We start from the raw sequence: 17531 nt of genomic DNA, 5'->3' as shown, positions 1-17531 counted from the left end.
ACACACGTGCCGAAAGTAATAAACAAATTAATTCAAGTCAATACACAAGAAACACACAAGAAAAAAATCTAAAAAACACGCAACATAAGTTTCACATATTGACTATATAAGATCAAATATTTCTCCTCCTTCGTACAGTAAAAAGACACAAAATGAAGCAAATTTTCATGATTCAATCTATTAAATCTTCTCATGTGAATGAAAGTCTTCCTTGTCTATTTTCTCCATTTAATTAAGAAAAGTATAGTGATAAGAAAATGAATTAGCTAATAGTAGTAATCTTTTGTATCATAAGGTGCATGACATTAACACTAGTAATTAGTATATTTACAAATTTTATCTTTGTTATTACGCACGTCTATTGTTACACTTGCGGGGCACATACATATAAACTAGTATATATATATATATATATATATAGGGAAGGACAAACTAGAAAGTATAGTGCATCAAATGTGGAGCAATGGAGGTGGCTGCCGCTGCATACGCTTTGGAAGATACTATTTTAAAACCGTTGGGAAAAGGAATTACCAAAGCATATTCTATATCTCAGGTTCTTCCTATAACTACTTAACACTTAGAAATTTTAGTTCTTATTATCAGCATCAGCATTTAAAAAGAAGAATAGGAAGAGCTCAAGAATAAGTTCAATTATGGCGATTGGCGTGGTGGGTGGTTTTGCTGGCTGTTTTCATCGTTCAAATGAATGGGTAAGAATGACATTTTATAATTGGATGAATCATGCATGAATAAAGATTTATATCTTTCACAGGGCAACCTCAATCCTTTGACAATGTTTAATTTCTTCATCTTCTGATTTTGGGTTTCAAGATCGAATGTCACGAGGGAAGCTGGATTATTTCTTGTCCAAAGTTGTCCGTACTTTTCGCTTAAATATTCTATCTTAAGTCCGTTTTTTGAACAGTATCATTTGAACACAAAATGCAAAAGCATTCCAAAAAAAAAAAACACCACATATTTTTTGTCGGATAATGTAGCGGAATATTTTCCGGCCATCTTCATAGCCCAATTTTTCTTTAGATTTGTTCACACCAATACAATTGTATCCTTCTTTAGATCTGTGCACACCATCACCACCTTCATATTTGGCCACCATCATAAAGTTCTCATTTTGAAGATTTAGTTGGCCGCTGCAATTCTGGCCGTAAAAGTAGCAGCATCCCTACCTGCCTACCTCATGTTTTCCATTATCTTCCACCATGGGATGACACGAACAAAAACTGTGGCAAGAGCCCTCTCATTTTCACTCGTCCGACGAGATTTTATTTTTTCCGACGAACTTTCATTTTTTTCTCAACAGTTAACTGTGACTTGAATCAAATTCGGCTAGATTCGAGCGGATCTGACCGGAAATAACAAGTTTTTAGCGACCCTTTTGCATTGATGTCTTCTTCTCCTCATTTTTTCTTTTTCTTTTTGTCTACAGGTTATAGATCTAAGAACATATGGTGAAACTCCACCATCTTTTAATTCGGTCGGAATTTTATTTCCGGCAACTTTGTGGTTTGGTCGGATTTTCATTTTTCCGACAACCTTCATGCTTATGTTCGTTGATTTTATGATTGAGTCCCATCTTTGGTACATTTAGATTGGGTTTGATTTCACTATCCTCAACTATTACATTATATTCTATTTTTCTGTTAATGATTTTATTGATCGTTTGCTGCTACAATTTGAAGGGGGGGAAATGGCCAGGGTGATTGGGGAAGATGACGGACGGGTGGGGTTAAGGTAAAATATACGTGTCTTATGTCTTATTCGTCAATCTTGCCTGTGAATTACACTCTCCTTTTGTGTTTGGTTGCCTAAGAATTTTGTGTTCAAATGACACATTTGAGTTGTGCGTGGAATGTTCAAATGGAACGACCTTAATAGAGTGTCTAAGTGAAAAGTGCGAATAACTTTAAGTGAAAAGTGCGAAATAACTTTAAGTGAAAAGTGCGAATAACTTTAAGGGTTGTGATGCATTTGACCTTATTTCTTTAGTTGTAGTAGTCTTTAATTTAAGTTTGTTATTGATCAAATCCACTTCAAAAAAGAAGTCTAGTCGGCAATGTAATACATTTTAATTTCTGGCATGAATTTCGTTGTTAGTAAGGGGAAGTGTAGAAAAAGCCATATTAGGACCATTTTAAAAAAAATACTCTAACTTTAAATAGTTTTTAAACTTTAGCCGTCTTGAAATCAAATTCAGACATGCAGAACTAAAGTTGATAATTACGAAATTGAAATTTCAAACTTCAAACCTTCGGTCTGAAGTTGAAATTGCTAAAGCATAACTTCATACCAATTCGAACTTCAGACCCGAAGATCTGAAGTTAGATTTGGCCAGTTTTACAAATCCAAACATTCAAGCTGAAATTTAGAAGTTTCCAACCCAATGATATGAAGTTCGGATCTGTTAAATTTAATTTCATACACAAATATTTTAAATAGACATATATAGTGTTTACGTTATAGACAAAGTAAAATGACGTCCAATTAATTTGGGATTATGATGAAGTTCATTGATTGGATAGGGCCATTCAAAGACGGAAGCATTGAGCTAAAATAAGCACACTTTCAACTTTGGGGATCTCTCCGATTAACTATGTTGCATGTACTAAAATATCAGCCCGTACAAATACCTGATTACTAATAGTAAAAATAAAAACTATTTGAAATTTAAACAATAACCACTTTTATATTCGCCCTAAACCCAAAATCCCCAAATCAAGCCTAGGAGCTAGTAAACGTTACCGCGCACCTTAGTCCCTTCGTTAAACAGCATGCTTCCTAATAGAACACTTCTTCATTTTCCTTTTGAACACTAAAATATCGCTCATTCTCATTAACCGTAAATGGGAGCTTTGTGCGGATATTTATAACAAACTACCAACTAATATGTTAATACAATGCTAAATAACTAATGTATACCTCTAACTTCTAACATGTACAAATTGACCCCTATACTAACTAATGTATATACACAGCACTCCAACACTCCCCCTCAAGTTGGAGGGTGTAAAATGTTTAACACTCCATGCTTGCCAAGTAAGTAGTGATGTTGTCCTAAACTCAATCCTTTGGTCAACAGATCTGCCTGTTGGTCCTTAGTGTGCACATACTTAGTCTCCAAGAGCCCTTGCTTGATCTTCTATCGGATGAAATGACAATCAATTTCGATATGTTTGATTCTCTCATGAAATATGGGGTTTGTTGCAATTTTCATTGCAGCTTTACTGTCAGAATAAAGAGGAACTAGCTTTTGCAATGTGATTCCTAATTCATGGAAGAGTCCAGTGAGCCATACAATTTTTGCAACTGCAGATGCCATACTCCTATACTCTGCTTCTGCACTGCTCCTGGACACTGTAGGTTGTTTCTTTGATTTTCAGGAAATTTAAGAGTTTCCAAACTTCACTACATACCCACTAACTTATCTTCTAGTGACAGGGCTACCCAGTCTAAATCACAGAATCCCAGCAATGTATCTTTGGGTTCCTTGTGCATCAGAACTCCCATGCCAGGTGCTGCCTTCAAATACCTAAACACCCTAATAGCTGCATCCATGTGAGACTTCTTTGGAGCTTGCATGAACTGGCTAAGGGTCTGCACAACATAGCTTATGTATCGAGTGATTGTTAGATACAAAAGCTTGCCTATGAGCTTTTGATATCCTGTGAGATCTACCATAGGATCATCTACTTGCATCCCAACTTTTGAATTGTTGATGCATAACTTTCTTAGCCTCATCAATTATGGTGATGCTGCTACCAGTAATGAATAGATCATATACATATATGAGAATTATGATAATGTCATTTCCAGATCTCTTGGTGAACAAGGAGTAATCAAAAGCACTTTGATGAAAACCTGCATTTAGCAGTGATTCTGTGAGCTTCAGGTTCCACTGCCTTGAAGCTTTCTTAAGTCCATATAAGGACTTTAGTAATCTGCACACCTTTGTCTCCCCCTGCTTTTAAAATCCCTGTGGCAAGTCCATGTAAACTTGTTCATATAGATCTCCTTGGAGAAATGCATTAAACACATCCATTTTATGAAGTTTCCAATCTCTAGATGATGCAATAGCTATGACAGACCTCACAGTCACCATTTTGGCAACTGGAGGGAAGGTCTCATGATAATCCAAACCTTCTTGTTGATTGTATCTTTTTGCTACAAGCCTTACCTTTAATATTTCTACTTCTCCATTTGACTTATATTTGATCTTATACACCCACTTAGAACCAATTGTAGATTTCCCAGTAGGTAAGGTAACTACCTCTCATGTCCTGTTATCCTCCAAAGCTTTCACTTCTTGTTGCATTGCATCTATCCACTTCTTGTATTTTACTACTTCTATGGATGAATGCGGCTCATTCATCACTGAGAAGGCATGCAAGTAATCTCAGTACTTCTGATTGACATTGTCATAGTATAAGTAGTGAGAAAGAGAATAGGCACATTGCGAGTATTTTGGCTTCATTGTATCATAATCTTTCATCCATATAGGTGATTGTTTGGCTCTAGTGGATTGCTTAATGTCTGCAGTAGAGGGTCCATCAGATGTTGGTATTCCTTACAAGGTAGGAACAATCATATTTTCTTCAGCAAAAATTGTTGACTCCTCAACTAAGCTTTCAGGTACTGTGGATACAAGCTCTCCTTCCAGTTGTTCTAGAGTGTGTTCTTCCCTTTCACCAGCTACAGGTTGGTATGATGGATTCTCAGCTGCAGGCTCAGCTGTTTGATCTAAGGAGACAATTGGGGCATGCATTTCAGTTCCTTGATCATGCTCTTCAAGGTTGTTTGCTTCTACAATAGGTCTATTAACCTGCTACAGACACAGAAAATCTTCTTGGTTCTGCATCACTATGTGTGGATTGATCTGCATTTGTGATTCTTTGAAAGGAAAAACAAATTCTCTGAAAGTGACATCCCTGCTAACAAAAAAATAGTTAGTTTCCAAATCCAGTAGCCTATATCCCTTTTGTGTAGAAGAGTTACCTAACAGGACTACTTTCTTGGCCTTAGGTGCAAATTTGTCCTCCTTTACTAAGTTTGTAGCATAGCACAAGCAACCAAAAACTCTTAAATGAGCAAGTGATGATTTTCTTTTGTGTAAAAGTTCATAAGGACTCCTACCACTCAACACTTTAGAAGGCAACATATTTATGATGTCGGTAGCAGTTTGTACTCACTCACCCCAAAATCTTTTCGGTAAATTTGCTTTAAATTTTAATGACCTTGCAGTATCTAATATGTGTATCTGGTTTCTCTCCACAACTCTATTTTGTTATGGAGTATAGGCACAAGTACTCTAATGAATCACTCCCTGATCTTGGAGAATGGTGTTCTATTGGTTGTTAAAGAATTCAGTTCCATTGTCTGTTCTAATCACCTTAACAGAGGTATCAAACTGATTCTTAATCATACACATAAACTATTTCAAGAATATAATGGTCTCACTCTTCAATTGCATTAGAAATATCCAAGTTGCCCTTGAGTAGTCATCTACAACAGTAAGAAAGTAATATTTTCTATCATGAGTTGGCACTCTCTATGTCCCCCAAACATCCATATGTACTATTTCAAATGCTTTAGTTCTCTTTTGTTCACTATCAGGAAAAGCAAGCCTAGACTGCTCTGCCATAGGGCATACAGAACACTTTATGTAAACTACTATCTACTTTATTCTTTAGAAATGGAATGTGATGTAAGACTGGTGTTGAAGCATGTCCTAACCTCATGTGCCACATTTAGATTGAATCTCCTGCTCTACCTTCATTTCTAACAGTTGCTACTAATATTTTTACTCCTCTTCCTTTCAGCAAGTACAACCCTTCACTTTCTTTACCAATTCCCCCCACCTTGACATTGTAGAAATCCTGAATGTAATGACCTGGCCGTTTATTTCAAGTGGTATAGTCCTGTTTCCCCAATTTTGCTTCTTTTGTGCTTTACAGTTATATTATGTCGTACCGGGTTGGTTGGTTCGGGCCCGAAGTAATTTTGGAGTGAATTGAGACAGTTAGTCTCTTAATCCGACCCTGCAACTTAAGTTGGAAAAGTCGATCGGATGTCGGCTTGTGGGAATATGACCTCGGATTTGAATTTTTATGATTTAGTTAGCTCAGTTAGGTGATTTTGGATGTAGTAGCGCGTCCGAAATGTGATTTTGTGATCCGTAGTAGAATTAGGCTTGAATTGGCGAAAATTGGAATTTTGGCGATTTTGACCGGCAGTGAAAATTTTGATATCGAGGTCGGATTGGATTTCCGGAAGTTGGAATAGGTTCGTGGTGTCATTTTTGACGTGTGTGTTAAATTTGAGGTCAATCAGACGTGGTTTGGTAGGTTTCGTTGTTCTTTCAATTTAACTGGTGTCATACGATACGGAGGAATAGAAATGGGATGTGTTCCCGACACCAAGTGTCACGACCCAAAATCCAACTAGTCGTGATGGCACTTAACCCAACCCGCTAGGTAAGCCAATTACCAACTATCCGATTCTAAAATAATTAATAAGGCAATTAATTAAAAGAAAATATATAAAACTAATACATTTTCCCAAGAACTGGTAGTACAAATCATGAGCTTCTAAGAATAGAGTATACAAAGCTAGTATGAAGTAATACCTCATCTGTTTGAAAAGTACATAAATAGAGTTTTATGAATCTAAGGCTACCATGAACAAGAGGCAGCTACAACCGGAACGCAGGTACATCTTCATATCCAGCACTCAACGAACACAACAACATTAGCAGCCAATATCTGCACGCAAGGTGCAGAAATATAGTATGAGTACAACCGACCTCATGAACTCAATAAGTAACAAACCTAACCTTAGGTTGAAAGTAGTGACGAGCTTGTACCAAGGTCGGGTTACAACTTCAATAACCAACAATAGTTCATAACAACATAAAACAAGTAATACTAGAAGTAACTCAACAATCAAATGCTCAACAAAAACATGAGTTCTGAAATAGTTCTGCCTTTCAAGTACATCAATGAAAACCCAAATCGTTTACTGGAATTGCCAAAAATTTGAATAAGTTTGAAAATAATAATTTTCTCAAAATCCTTTCAATAATAAATAAGATATTTCATTTTCTTTCCAGATAACTAGTGTAAAACAAATGCATCATTATGCCCATCTGTCAATATGTAAGAGAAATCATGAATGATGTGATACCGTACAGCATGAGAAAAATACATCTCTATGCTTGTATGTCATGTGTGCATGTCAATGCAATGTATCTCAAAGATGAACTCATGTACTCACACTCTCAGAGTACTCAATCTCATTTTCTCATACATTCCACTCATCATGCCCAATCACTCGGTACTATATATGGCCAATCCGGCCCAGGTAAGATCCATCCCGGAATATGCACATCAACTGATCATCAATCACTCGGTACCGAGTAAGGCCAATCCAACTCGTGGAGAAGATCCATCTCCAGGTATATAATACTTTGGACAAGATCCATGTCTAGGGTAGATCCATCCCTCAATAATATCAACCGCACTCACTGGGGGGTGTGTAGACTCCGTAGAGGCTCCTTCAGCCCAAGCGCTATATAGAGCCTATAAGGCTTGCTGCATGTGGGCAGCCACGATCCACATAATACTATCCTCACAGTGAGGCACTCGGTCTCCCTCAGTCATCAATCTCTCCAGTCCCTCTCTCATGGGATCAAAATGTCATGAAAATAGCCTGAAAATGATGATATGATGTATCAATAAATAACAGAGACTAAGATATGATATGCAATAAAATGAATATGACTGAGTGTGAAATTTCAATTTAAAAAAATAATTCACAGCAATATGACATGTGTGGGTCTCAATAATACTAGCACATAGCCTCGCGTGATTTTTAATATGATTCTCAGCTCAATTTCTTTAACACATAAAACTGCATGGAAAATGCCATGATTATTTGACTACAAAAATTCCAAGGAACAATTACGTCACAATTTCTATAGTGTCCGCCCACACACCCGTCACCTAGCATGTGCGTCACCTCCAAACAATTCACATAATACGTATATTCATGGTTCATACCCTCAGTTCCAAGATTAGAAGAGTTACATACCTCGAACAAGACGAATCCAATGGTGAGCAAGCTAAACAATGCTCCAGAAATCCCATTATGCGTGTATCAACTCCTGAACGACTCGAATCTAGCCACAATAAATTTGATTTAGTCCACACAATTTATAGGAATTAATTCCATATCAAAATACTAATATATTTCCACAAAATCTGAAATTACACTCCAAAAATTCCGACCATACTAATTTCATTCAATTCCGACTCCAAATCGACGTTCAAAACTCAAAAATTCATATTATGAAACTTTAGGCCAACACCACCAATTTCCTATTTAAATTCATCAACTAATTGCTAAAAATGAAGATGGATTCATGAAATATAATCACAAGGGAGTCAAGAACACTTACCCCAAGTTGTGTGGAAAACTTCCTCTCCATAATCGCCCAAACCAAGCTCCAAGGTCCGAAAATGGGTGAAAAATTACGAAACCCCGAATTTAACCTTCTTCCCCAGTGACTTCGGCATCTGCAGACAAGAGGTCGCATTTGCGACCCTTGCTTCCATGGAAATATGCGTGCATTTGCGAGCCAGGCCTCTTCTGTGATGGCCATGGTCGCATTTGCGGTGTCCGCTTCTGTGCACATGAACCGCATTTGCGGTCCTCACGCCCAGCTCCCTTCACGCTTCTGCGATGGCACTGCCGCTTTTGCAGCTCTGCACCTGCACCCAACACTCCGCAGGTGCGGTCACAACAGAACCAGAACAATTCTATCCTTAGCCAAAACTTCCAAAATGCTCTAAACCTCGTTCGATACTCACCCGAGCCGCTCGGGACCCCGTCCAAATATACCGACAAGTCCCATAACATAACATGGACATACTCGAGGTCTCAAATTACATCAAACAACGTAAAAATAACAAATCATACTCCAATTCAAGCCTAATGAACTTTGAAAATTTTAAATTCTATATCTTGTGTCGAAACATATCAAATCAATCCGGAATGACTTCACATTTTTCACACAAGTCATAAATGACATAACGAAGCTATTCCAATTTCCAGAATCTGATTCCGACCCCCGATATCAAAAGGTTAACTCCCCAGTCAAACTTCCCAAAAATTCAACTTTCGCCATTTCAAGCCTAATTCCATTACGGACCTCCAAATAACTTTCTGGACACTCTCCTAAGTCCAAAATTACCATACGGAGCTATTGGAATCATAAAAATTCAAATCCCAGGTCGTTTACATATAAGTTGACATCCGATCGACTTTTCCAACTTAAGCTTTCTATTATGAGGCTAAGTGTCTCATTTCACTTCGAAATCCTTTCGGACCCGAACCAATTACCCTGGTAAGTCATACAACAACTATAAAGCATAAATTGAGTAGTAAATGGGGGAACGGGGTTGTAATACTCAAAACAACCGGTTGGGTCATTACATTCTATCCCACTTAAACATACATTCGTCCTCGAACGGGTCAAAAGTTATTTCCAAGCCGTCTCATCACTATTCCATCTTACCATGCACATACCCGGGATGATCCCACGCTACCCTATTCCATATAGGCCTAACAATACCATGTAATTGAAGATCATTATTTCAACCTTTGCCCATAACCCTTGGAATTCAATTTCCAACATTCAAAATTTCTTTTTCATGACCCGAATCTCGCATCTATACATTGTATAAGTATGAAAAAATTGTATCAAGCTATAGCCATAACTCTAGATATAATCGCATAACATACCACATAACTCACATACTCGCAACACCATTCTCGATCACAGTAACTACTCAAAACAAACCTGGTATTGGTATTAAACCCCATATCAAACAAAACCTCATTCTAAAACCTTCGTACATTGCTAATAATGAAAGAAACACGCGATATCTCATAACACCTTAACAAATCAACAAGTTATGGAGCTCTCTCGCCCCAACCAGAACCATAATCACTTTCTAAGTCGACTTTCAATATTATCCTCCCAATATACCGTAATCAAACCTGATAGTACCCATTCTAGGTCCAATGACCTTATATTATTTAACACAACTATCCCATTGACATGCCAAAACAATACAACTCAATACACAACTGCGCAATCTTGTACCCAAAATGGAAGATGTCTCAAAGTTGAGAATCGTATTGCAAGTTCAACAAGCATTACTACAACTGAAATGTTATGAGCTCATTATATATAGTAGAACCAAGACACTCGAATTTAATAACAGCAACCAGCTCTCCTAGATCTCAAATAATCATCACCCGCACAGACAACTCATATGTTGCACGTACAACTCACGTGTCAATAACCTAATCTGCCTGGCATGGTCACAAGCCTCCAGTCCAAGCATATCTTAGAACAGTAATCAAGTAAGTACACATGTATATGATAATGAAGTAAAATTCGCATGCTCCTGGACTGGTATAAATAACATGCCATAGAGTAGGCATGTGCAAAGTGTGTTATCACAACTATAATCGAAAGTTAACATAGAAATACTAACTACCTAGTTAATTCGGGGAATTAGCCTCTTTGTAACCTCAAGTATAACCCAAATAGTTCTCAACAAAGGTACGAATAATAGAAATGTCATAACGTTACGCTTAACCGTCAACTCTAGGCATATCATAGTCAAAACAGTTTCCCGAATCTGAATACTTGCCCCGATGCCCGCACATGGGCCCAAACCTCACTCTCTCTCTCTCTCTCTCTCTCTCTCTCACACACACACACACACACACACACATATATATATATATATATATATACGCACTCGTAGTGCGTAGTCATCACAAATAATTAACACAACTAGTGCCTCCACTGAGTTTAAATAAAATACTCACCTCAAACAGGCCACATCCCTGAAACAATATGCTTCTGAGAACTCCTAGTTTTCCCAAATTCATAAAACACATGAACCATCGTAACTGATAACAACTCCAGCACTCGAATGACTATCACATCCTTCATGCCTAATCATCCCACTAGGAATATTTTCATAATTCTTCCGTGTCACATATCAATAATTTGAATATCAGCAGTCTATCAACTTGGTGCGTATCGCAATACCGATGACATCCGGAAGTCAAAACACAATGCGCCTTTTGAAAATGTTCACCCTTCTCATGGATTATCGAGTAGTTATAACATTCATTTAAATATCTGAAGCTGACCATGTTGTCCAAAATTCGGGACCTTCCCTTCAAGATTGAACGGTCACCTCGTGTATGTAAATTTTAATCTCGCACAACACACCGCATCTATCATGCCATCATGTGACAAGCACAAGAATCTCATTATCATCTTTGAGTCATCAACAATTTGCATACCCTATTAGCTAGAAACCTTTCTCTTGCTTCTTTCTAGGAGGAAGCCACAATTCACAACACGTTCCCCTCACCGGTAGGAAATATTCGGCTCAAACCATGGTAGAAATTATCAAGAGCACTTTGAAATCCATTTGCACATAACTAAGCTATCATAACTGAATTCCTCTAACTCGACCTAGCCACGCAGGTCACCAAACCCAAGAATATTGCCACCAAAATATCTATAAATTCTTACCACATCGTGATTACCCAAAGAACCTATCCTACCATTACCGTACTGGTCCAGCCCACTACCCAGTTGTCCTATTTCTCCGAGTCCTTTCCGAATTCGTCTTCAGATTGATACTTCTACTTGCTAAAACACCACGATATTTAACCACAACTCACTCCACGAACCCTAGCATGGAACAACAATGCCCTAAGGCCCATAAGCTGCTGAATTTCCCTCTTAAGTATCCCAAAAGCACCACAACCGAGACATCCACTCTGAAAGACCTTATGTGAAATTTAAAAATGTTCCTCTTCCTGTTCTTATAATGAAATACAGAATCTATAGTCATACAGAAATACCGTAAGTCTCGGCACCATCAAATGTAGATCTCAGACTTTATCCATACACAAGTCCGAAGAAATATTAGAACTTTCTTGAGAGTCACCCACTTTGTTTAAATCCAAATTACACCGTCCAAATGGGCTGAAAGACACGTGCCCCATTAGCACAATATCACTCAAAGAGGCAATCCTGCCTTAAGACCGCCGATCAAATTCATACTCCGTGCGCACTACATTATTCACAAATGACAATTCACTCAACCCATGATTTGCATATACTCATAAAGCGCAATATAACCCGTATCTAGAAATTTCCTTACTCGAGTCATTCTCGAACTCCACCTCTGCAAGTCATCACTGATTCCCAAGTATACTCCATACCTAAACAAAACTTTGACATGTAACCATGAAATTAAACCAGCAGTAGTAGGCTCCCCCACTTGGCTCAAAGCCATAGATTAAAACACTTGATGACTCACAATATTCATACTCTATTATTGTCATAATGATGCAGTCAGTTCAACGAAAATTCTCCTCAAGCTCATACAACGCCAACCATAAAAATACCCCAATCGTCCTGCTAAGCTCGCATTCATTCTCTTAACACTTGAGTCAACTTTCTCAACCAGATCCAAATTCAAATCTAAATACATATGCCCCGTTGGCAGAAAAGAAACTCTCCATTCACATTATAAGGGACACACCTACGTAGATTACTCCGCAAGGGATAATCCACCTACTTAGCCTCAAATTTATATCTTGTTATACCCTTTCGCAATCATAATTACTATGCAATCTCTTAGTCTATCTGAGTCCAAACTCACTAACCAAACATGAGAATTTAATTTGTCCCAAAATTTAACAACGTGAAAGATCCTTCAAAACATTCATACTCGAGCTTGTACGTCATATCAAAACAAAAATCGATCACCCAATGGCCTTTCCTTTACATTTCAAGGAAACACTTCTCTTCACATTCAAATCGTCTTAACATATCCTGCAGTTACATCATACTCATCACAAAACTATTCCACCACTCATCGAGCCACAAATTCCACTCGTAGGGATATTACCGTACATATGAGTCCAAATGTATATGTTACAACTGAAGCTACCGAGCTTAAGTTGCGGTCTAACCATGGCCTCAAGTCCTCCAGACTGGCCCATCACCAAAACACGGAATACACATCTCGAACTTCGCTCATGGGATTACAAGCCGGCGATGCATAGTTGATACCGAGCGCTCATTTGCGTATACGAATGCATGAAAGAAATTCAAAGAGTTATGTTTCAAGCTAAATCAATTATGCACGATAAGGAAAGAAAGATGCCAAATTACCCTAAATGCCTTGTAGCCTCTCGAAGATAAGTATGGACGTCATCATACCGATCTTAAAGACTCTAATAGATACTTGCTCATGACTTGTAGAACCTATGAACCTAGAGCTTGTCTTCTGATTTTGGATTTCAAGATCGAATGTCACGAGGGAAACTGGATTATTTCTTGGCCAAATACACAGACAACCCCTTAAAGTTGTCCGTACTTTTCGCTTAGATACTCTATCTTAAGTCCGTTTCATTTGAACAAAAAATGATGACATGACAAGGTAGGTGTTTCTCACATTTTACAAGCGCGTGAAATCATTCCAAAAAAAAAGCACCACATATTTCTTGTCGGAAAATGTAGCGGAATATTTTCCGGCCATCTTCATAGCCCAATTTTTCTTTAGATTTGTTCACACAAATACAATTGTATCCTTCTTTAGATCTGTGCACACCATCACCACCTTCATATTTGGCCACCATCATAAAGTTCTCATTTTGAAGATCTGGTTGGCCGCTGCAATTCTGGCCGTAAAAGTAGCAGCATCCCTACCTGCCTACCTCATCTTCTCCATTATCTTCCACCATGGGATGACACGAACAAGAACTGTGACAAGAGCCCTCTCATTTTCACTCGTCCGACTAGATTTTATTTTTTCCGACGAACTTTCATTTTTTTCTCAACAGTTAACTGTGACTTGAATCAAATTCGGCTAGATTCGAGCGGATCTGACCGGAAATAACAAGTTTTTGGCAACCCTTTTACATTGATGTCTTCTTCTCCTCGTTTTTTCATTTTCTTTTTGTCTACAGGTTATAGATCTAAGAATATATGGTGAAACTCCACCATCTTTTAATTCGGTCGGAATTTCATTTTCGACAACTTTGTGGTTTGGTCGGATTTTCATTTTTCCCACAACCTTCATGCTTATGTTCGTTGATTTTATGATTGAGCCCCATCTTTGGTACATTTAGATTGGGTTTGATTTCACTATCCTCAACTATTGCATTATATTCTGTTTTTCTGCTAATGATTTTATTGGTCGTTTGCTGCTGCAATTTGAAGGGGGAAAAATTGGCCAGGGGTGATTGGGGAAGATGACAGACGGGTGGGGTTAAGGTAAAATATACTTGTCTTATGTCTTATTCGTCAATCTTGCGTGTGAATTACACTCTCCTTTTGTGTTTGGTTGCCTAAGAATTTTATGTTCAAATGACACATTTGAGGTGTGCTTGGAGAATTCAAATGGAACGGGCTTAAAATAGAGTGTATAAGTAAAAAGTGTGGATAACTTTAAGGGCGGTCGATGTATTTGACCTTATTTCTTTAGTTGTAATAGTCTTTAATTTAAGTTTGTTATTGATCAAATCCACTTCAAAAAAGAAGTCTAGTCGGCAGTGTAATACATTTTAATTTCTGGCATGAATTTCGTTGTTAGTAAGGGGAAGTGTAGAAAAAGCCATATTAGGAACGTTTTAAAAAAAATAGTCTGACTTTAAATAGTTTTTAAACTTTAGCCGTCTTGAAATCAAATTCAGACCTGCAGAACTAAAGTTGATAATCACGAAATTGAAATTTCAAACTTCAAACCTTCGGTCTGTAGTTGAAATTGCTAAAGCATAACTTCATACCAATTCGAACTTCAGACCCGAAGATCTGAAGTTAGATTTGGCCAGTTTACAAATCCATAAATTCAAGCTGAAATTTAAAAGTTTCCAACCCAATGATATGAAGTTCGGAACTGTTAAATCCAATTTCATACACAAATATTTTAAGTAGACATATATAGTGTATAAGTTATAGACAGTAAAATGACGTCCAATTAATTTGGGATTATGATGAAGTTCATTGATTGGACAGGGCCATTCAAAGACGGAAGCATTGAGCTAAAATAAGCACACTTTCAACTTAGGGAGAAATTAAAAAATAGTCTGATTTACAAATGGTCATTCAAAAATAGTCACAGTTTCAAAAGTCATCGAAATTTAATCATTTTTTATATAAATTTAAATTTGAACGAAAACACTGTTCAAAATCCGAAAAATACTCCAGCATAATATACTGAAATTTCAATATAATATACTGGAACTCCATACTCTGCTGGAACTCCAGTATATTTAACTCCAGAATATTATACTAGAGCCAACAAAGTATGTCGGTCCAGCATAATAAACTGGAAGTTCATACATAGGTGCACCGAACTCCAGTATATTATGCTGGACCGATCTCTAATGCAACAAAATAGTGACTATTTTTTAATAACTTGTTAAACGTCGGTTATTTTTGAATGACCAATCCGAAATTGACTAACTCGTGCTATTTTGACTTTCAACTTTGGGGATCTCTCCGATTAACTATGTTGCATGTACTAAAATATCAGCCCGTACAAATACCTTATTACTAATAGTAAAAATAAAAACTATTTGAAATTTAAACAATAACCACTTTTATATTCGCCCTAAACCCAAAATCGCCAAATCAAGCCTAGGAGCTAGTAAACGTTACCGCGCACCTTAGTCCCTTCGTTAAACAGCATGCTTCCTAATAGAACACTTCTTCATTTTCCTTTTGAACACTAAAAATATAACTCTATAACAATATAATTAAATAGGTGGTAAGAAAAGACATGTGAGTTATTGCAATTAGAATGCGATTTTTTTTTTCTCTTTTTCAATTGTAACGTAGCTTGGAGATGCCCTACCTTGGTATTATTATTTACTTTTTGCAAATTTTATTGATGATTATTGGATCATGATGCCTCCAAAAGATGAAAAGCATAATTGTCAAATTGTATATCTAAATATACTTTGCAACCTTCTGGAAATGTAACTGATACGATTTAATGTGTTTGTCTTTACAAGATGTTATGAGAACAAGAATCTTATCAAATAAATAATTAAGTTATAAGTGATGCAGACTTCCAGAATTATTGCTCAATCTAATTGATTTGAGAAAACACAAAGAATTTGATACCGCTAAACATAAATTTAATAACGTTACATACCATCTTTTGACCCTTCATTCATGATTTATAGGTTAATTAGCTTCGAATAGATCCTGAATGACGGATAAAAAGGTGGTAGATATATTTAAATATAATGGGTAGGGGTGGCAAACAGGCGGGGCGGGTCGGATATGAGATGGGTAAAAAACGGGTAATGAAAAAAAGATAAATTGTCCGACCCAACCCATATTTAATACGGATAAAAAACGGGTTAACCGTCGGATAATATGAGTAACCATATTATCTATGACTTCTTGAATATGATCACTTTTGGGAGAATTCATAGTCTCCCAAACTTGAGGAACCCCCAATTTAAGATTTTAGAAATATAAAAGTTAAACTCATTAGTTATCCATTGGTTATCCATTTTCTAAATGGATAATATGGTTCTTTATCCATATTTAACCCGTTTTTAAAAAGTCAATTATCCAATCCATTTTTTAGTGGATAATATGGGTGGTTAACTGTTTTCTTTTGAACCATTTTGCCACCATACCCCTAATAGTGGGTATCGATCAAGTTTTTATATGTTGTCAAATCTATTAGACTAGATGTCGTTGCACGGGTCTATCACGATCCAAAATCCCACCACAGGCGTCGTGATGGCACTTAGTCTCTAAGACTAGGTAAGCCGATTATAATAATAATTCACGTCTTTTTTTTATATATATATATAAGCCAACAATGGAAATAATTACAAATATAACAACCTCCCAAAACTGGTAATATTGAGTCACGAACTCTAACTGAATACATGGAATGATCTCAAGGATTGAATACTCAATTTCGTTTGATTAATAATTAACAGTACAATAAAATGGAAAGACTCCAAGGGATTGCGACGACCAAGCAGCTCTACCTTGAATCCTTATGATCACACTTTAACTCTGTCCGAGTCTGATATCTCCAACACCTGACTCTGCATAAAAATGTGCAGAAGTGTAGTATGAGTACACCACGGTCGGTACCCAATAAGTATCAAGACTAACCTTAGTGGAGTAGTGACGAGGTACAGTCGAGACACTCACTGGTCTAATAACTTGTGCAATATAGTATACATAAATAATAGAAAACAAATAATAATAATGGTAACAATAATCAACCAGTGATATACACAGCAGGGCGACAAGAACACCATAAATATTGCGCAACAAATAATGAATTTAAGTACAAGCAATTAATCAAGTCCTTCCAATATAAATCTTTCGCCTATATGTTTCTCAAATAATACTCTTAAGAATAAAATTC

General features: G+C 37.0%; 1 long non-coding RNA gene across 1 annotated transcript; it reads left to right on the top strand.

The window, feature by feature from the left end:
* The first annotated feature begins 559 nt into the window (after positions 1-559).
* Positions 560-14309, top strand: LOC138893365 (uncharacterized). Its single transcript, XR_011408729.1, has 2 exons — positions 560-710; positions 13428-14309. It is a non-coding gene; the product is annotated as an uncharacterized lncRNA (long non-coding RNA).
* The last annotated feature ends 3222 nt before the right edge of the window (positions 14310-17531 follow it).

The sequence above is a fragment of the Nicotiana tomentosiformis genome, chromosome 6 (assembly GCF_000390325.3).
Source record: "Nicotiana tomentosiformis chromosome 6, ASM39032v3, whole genome shotgun sequence".
Classification (NCBI taxonomy): domain Eukaryota; kingdom Viridiplantae; phylum Streptophyta; class Magnoliopsida; order Solanales; family Solanaceae; genus Nicotiana; species Nicotiana tomentosiformis.
Note: the sequence above shows the minus strand (reverse complement) of the source record. Positions and strands in the feature narration are given on the sequence as shown.